Below are 5,939 nucleotides of genomic sequence, written 5' to 3'. Positions count from 1 at the left end.
CTGGTGCAGAGACCATTTGCAGTGACTCAGACGTGCTGTGAGGGAGGGCCGGGGCCCGTGAAGGCAGAGGAGGTACAGAGAAACCAGCAGGACGTGATGCCTGAACTTGAGGACGGTGTGAGGCACACGAGGTGTCTGTCGGCAGGGTTCCCCGTGAGTCCGTGGAGACGATGTTTGTTTGCAGTGATGGGGGCCATGGGAGGGAGAGGGAGAGAGCACTGAAGAAGAATGAAGTTGGGTTTGGGGGAGGAGAGTGTACAAATCAAGAGTTAAGTTTGAAGTAAAACAACACGTGAAGTCACCAGTGTGTAAATGAGAAAAGCACTGTGGTCGTGTAATAGTACTTAATACAACAGGAGACCAGGAGATCACCTAGGGCGGAGGTACTAGATTCGTATTTTCCTTAAAATCACCCAGAGACAGGTGTTTGTGTGTGTTTATATGGATGTCCAGGACCCACTCTGAAGAAACTGAATCAAAATGTGTGGAGTGAGGCCAAGAAATCAGTATTTGAAAAACACTTCCTCAGGTGATTCTCATGAGCAACCAGGATTAAGAATTACTGGCTAAGGTTTTACAACAGCATGGACGGACCTAGAGGGTTTATGCTGAGTGAAGTAAGTCAGACAGAGAAAGACAAGTACCATAGATTTCACCTATACGTAGAATCTAGTGAACAAAACAAGCCAACAAACAAATAGAAACAGACTCATAGATACAGACAACAGGCAGCTGTCAGAGGGGCGGGGGTTGAGGGTCTGGGTGAAAAAGACGAAGGGATTAAGAAGGACAAATTGGGAGTTCCAGAGCAGTGACAGAGATGCAAATTACAACCTAGGGACTATAGTTAATAATACGGTGATAACTCTGTACAGGGGGGCCAGGTGGGTACTCGAAATATCAGGGGGACCACTCTAAAAGTATGTGATTGTCTAACCACTATGCTGTACAATTGAAACTAACACTGAATAGTCATGAATGTAAACTGCAATAGAAAAATACAAAGAATTACTGGCAAAAATGAGGAGTAAGCTAAAATTGTTGCTTTTCACCCAATCGTCAAGTTTTCTCTGGCTCTTGTGAATCTTAGTGTAACGTCCTTAACTGAGAGACCATTCTTTTTGGCTGTATTATCTCTATGCCTTGGGTCTTGCGCTTCTCTACTGCCAGACTAAATCATCTTGTGTCAAAGAAAAGCAACAAAATTTTACAAAATTTTGAAAAAAATGAAAAAGAAATCAAAAGGGGAGAAGTCTTCAAAGGAATATGTTAAAGGTTAAGGGATCCTCTGAATAATTTAATATTCAGAGGTCTCCTTAGAGAATGAATGGCTGTGGGTAACATCACCAAACAAAAAGAATCATGTGAAAAGCAACAATGTCATTGCAAGACCGGGTAACACACCTTTCAAGTGCAAACATCACATGCTGGGTGTCTTTTACTCACCCTAAAGAAAGGGTGGGCAGCCACAGATGTTGGGGCAGGTGGGGGGGGGCCAAGGGGGGGTTCCGTCCCCGGGGCTCTCCCGTTGTCACTGTCAGCACAGTCACAGAGTCATTTCCCGCCTGGTGAGCAGCCCTGGCCTGAAAATTTATGTATAGATAACACGTGGTGGAAAGTCTTTAATTGGTGAATTAGCATTTCAAATATGAAAGATAATAGACCTCTGAAGTCTCTCTCAGTCTTACAGAGCCGGTACCAGGCTAACATTAAAAAACTCCTGACTCTTTTTCCTGTCTTTCTTCTCTTGCTGGCTGTTCTGTGGTTTAGTGCACACGCTGGAGCGCTCAGTGAGTGTGTCTCTCTCTCTGTTTCTCTGCCGTTCTATCTCTGTCTCTCTCCTCCAGTTTTAGGAATATGCTGTTTGTTCCTTTTCCCTTGGGGGTTAGTCCATGATTATGCTTTTTATTTTCTGTGCTTGTCCAGCTGTTCTTTTTCCTGTGTCTCTCATTAAACAAGTACTTATTGAGCTTCTATGTTGCATTAGGCTATGTGCTAAAATTTGGATATCTAACAGAAAATAAAACAAATATTCTTCTTGCCCTGGGTGTGTGTATGTGTGTGTGTGTGCACGTACACTAAGCTTGCATTTTCTCTTCCCTTCAGTCTGTCTACTTTTTCTTTCTTTTTTTCTTTCTACTTCTTTGAACTCCATTACATTAACTGGCTATAAGGTGGAATGCTCAGCTAATTTTAACTCCTTCCTACTATGATTTTTGTTTGTTAATGATAAATTTCAGTTAATGTTAAATTGACTCTGCATAAAGTATGAAGTATGGGCAGTTGGTAGGGGTTACTTGTAAAAGTAATATGCATACCTCTTAAATATTGCTGCATAAGACAGAGAGTGCTGGGGAGGAGCAATATTTGAAGAATTTGAAAGAAGAAATGATAAGGATATATTCTAAAGTCAACAGCCAAAGGTAAGGAGAGTAAGAAAAGGCATGGGGGCTAAACTGAGTTTGAGGGATTATTTTGTTTATGGTTGTGATGATTAATTCAATGGGTCAGCTTGATGGGGCTGATTCCTACGTAGCTGGTAAAAACAACATTATTTCTGGGTGTGTCTTTATGGGTGTTTCCAGGGAAAAATCAATATTTGAATTGGTGGAGTGAGTAAAGAAGAGACTCAAGAACATGGGTGGGTCTCATTCAACCTCTTAAGGGCCTGAACAGAACAAAAAGGCGGAGGAAGGGTTAATTTGCTGCCTTTGCTTGAGCTCAACATCCATTTTCTGCCCTTGGATTTCATTGTACCTGGGTCTTTGGCTTTCAGACTTGGACTTGGTCTTAAACCATGGGTGCCCACCCCCACCCATGATTTTTGGACCTTTGGACTCAGACTTACACCATTTCTTCTTAGGTTCTTCTCAGTCCTTCAAACTCAGACAGGGTTATACCACTGGCGTTCCTGGGTCTCCAGCTCACAGAGGGCAGATGGTGGGACTTCTCAGCCTCCATAACTGTGTGAGCCAATTCCTATAAACAAGCTGTATCTACCTACCATGTACCTCCTGTTTATTTGTTTCTCTGTAGAACCCTAATATGATGGGATGCATTACAGTGTTCTTGTAGAGTCATCAACTTTAACTCATTTAAGATGACAAATGCGTGGGCTGTCATGCAAACTTGGTTTTACCCAGATCTTTGAATGCAGTTTCATTGGTCACATCACTGCATATATGTATTTTACTTGTTGTAAATGTGATAGATCTGCAGGTATTTTTGGAATGTAGATATTTAATTTGTTAAAATATCTTTTGCTGCACCTAAGAGAACATCTGACTTGTTGGCCTTTGTAAGTAAGGCAGGTGTTGGTTCCTCTGTCTGCAGGTTTAGCGGAAGGTTAGGGCTTCGTGCGTAGTTAAACCCAGTTGCCCTGACTCTATTTCCCTCTTACTCTATCGTCTGTGCCTTCTCCATGTTGTCATTATCCTCGGGCCGCTTTCCTTATGATCATGTATTTCATGTTTTCACCTACTGCACCTGCTACAAGAGGAAACTTTTGTCCTGATATTTCAGGCAATACTCCTGAGATTCCCCTTAATCAGACCACTGAGTTGACCAGGTAGACTTTTAACTGCATAGCTCATGGATAAGTATTCAAGTACCTACTATGGAAGGGTACACTTAAAAGCAGAGTTGAAGAGCACAAATGAGCTACTTTGAAAATATAGCTTTGTTGCCACTAAGTTGAGGATGCATAATGTTTTACATTCACATACTACTTTAATGTTTCCAGATGTTTTCCATATGCTTGATCTCACTCTGATGGAATGAGTTATTGAAGGAGAGATTATCATCACAAGTTATACAGGAGGAAACTGAGGATCAGATTTACCTAAGGGCCAATCCATGACTAAGACAAAATTTGCTGATGCCCAAATCATGGTATTTCCATCATGTCACATGTCAAAGCCACTTCTCTGAATAAATATAATAGTTGTGTTTCCTAGGATTTTCTAAAAGATGAGATGGTAGGAGCATAAACTAATTTACTGCATTTTGCCTTAAGATAATTGGCTAGTGCTGGTATTTACTTGATGCTTTCCAAGAAACAAGGATAATTTTAAAACTCCCTTATTTGTGCTATTTAATATTTTTTTAATAACCTCTGAATGTAAAGCTTTATGTCTCTGGAAAATAGCATGGGAATGTTTTATTGTAAAGAAGTTAATTATAAAAAGCATTAATTTCCCAAATGAAAACCTCAGTTTACAACATATTTTAGGACCTGGCAAGAGGGTAGTATGGTGTATTAGAACATTGTTTTGGGGTTCAACATGTCCACTCTTGGGCTTGACGAGTCATTAGAACAATTCTGAAAACTGTTACATGCACAGTTACAGCTCATTACAGTGCAAAGACACAGATTAACATAAGCAAAGGGAGAAGGTGCATGGGGAGAGGTCCAGGGGTGATCAGGTGCATGTTTCTAGGCATCTCCTCCCAGTGGAATTGCACAGGGACACTCCCAGAAATTCTCCCAGCAACGACGTGTGACAACATGTGCAAAGTGGTGCACACCAGGGAAGCTCACACTAGCCTAGACATCCAGAGTTTTTACCGGGGGTCAGTCATGGAGGCATGGAGCCCAGAGTGCGTGACCACAACTCAGACTCCATTTCCCTGGCACCCCGCCCACCCCCAGCCTGTGCCAGAGCAAAACAGGCCTTCACCAGACTCAACGCATGGCCCAAGGCCTCAGGCAAACAAAAGTCCTCACCAGGTGAAATAGTCCGCTGACGCAGGTCACCTCCCAGGAACTGGCCAAGAGCAATCCTGACAGCTGGTTTTTCTTTGAAATGTGCAGCGTTTGAGCAACTCAGGCCTGCTGAGTGAATCTTTTCGTGCCTAGACAGAGAATGGGATCTGGAATTAAAATAAAACAACTTTGCTGTATAACCTGTAACAAATTCCTTATGGTCCCTCAACTTCATGATCTTTAACATGGAATTGATAATGTCAGAAATCAATGATCTTACTGGAGTATAAGAAACACAAGGGAAGGAGTTTATGTAAATGAGTTCTATAATTCAGTCAACTTTATAGAAAGTTGGGGTTAGAAGTCTTCTAATAAACTTTTGATAGCTTTAATCTGCTGGGTACCAGGAAAGAAAAAAAATGTTAAGCCCTACTAATATACTTCTGTCTCTCATAGAATTTATATCTACATATATAAAGGGTAGAGAGATAAGTGAATAAACCTGGGCAAAAGGTGTGATAAAGATGGTGATGGGGACCCCACGGGTAAGTGTTAGCAGGAGTGCAGTTCTTTCCTTTCTGCTCTGGGCCCCAGTGGCTGCTGTCAAAACAGGCAAGTTTATGAAACCCGGGAAGGTGGTGCAGGACCTGGCTGGACGCTACTCCGGACGCAAAGTGGTTATCGTGAAGACCACTAATGATGGCACCATAGCCATGCTCTGGAATTGACCACTATCACTGCAAGGTAACAGCTGCCACGGGCAAGAGGAAAATCGCCAAGAGGTCTAAAATCATGTCTTTTGTGAAAGTTTATAACTACAATCACCTCATGCCCACATGGTACTCTGTGGCTATCCCCTTGGACAAAACTATCATCAACAAGGACATCTTCAGAGACCCTGCTCTGAAAAACAAGGCCCTATGGGAGGCCAAGGTCAAGTTCGTAGAGAGGTACAAGACCATAAAGAACCAATGGTTCTTCCAGAAGCTGCAGTTTTAGATCTTTTTTGTTGCAGCCATTAAAAATTTTTTTAAAAAGTTGGTGATGGGGTTTGTAGAGGGTGGTTGAAGACGGAAGTAGCTTAGACAGGTATTATGACCAGGTTAATGATGCTCACCAGTCATTCCAGCAATCTCATTCCTTCTGACCAAGGTATTGTGAGCAGAAGGTGCATGAATCCCCTTGACTAGAGGCTTTAAAACCAGGGTTGTGTTTCCAGGCTCTCTCTCTGATG

General features: G+C 42.2%; 1 pseudogene; it reads left to right on the top strand.

The window, feature by feature from the left end:
- Window positions 1-5,279: 5,279 nt before the first annotated feature.
- On the top strand, window positions 5,280-5,725 carry LOC114508075 (annotated as a pseudogene).
- The last annotated feature ends 214 nt before the right edge of the window (window positions 5,726-5,939 follow it).

This window comes from Phyllostomus discolor, chromosome 10 (assembly GCF_004126475.2).
Source record: "Phyllostomus discolor isolate MPI-MPIP mPhyDis1 chromosome 10, mPhyDis1.pri.v3, whole genome shotgun sequence".
In the NCBI taxonomy this organism is placed as follows: Eukaryota; Metazoa; Chordata; class Mammalia; order Chiroptera; family Phyllostomidae; genus Phyllostomus; species Phyllostomus discolor.
This window is presented reverse-complemented; position numbering and strand designations above follow the sequence as displayed.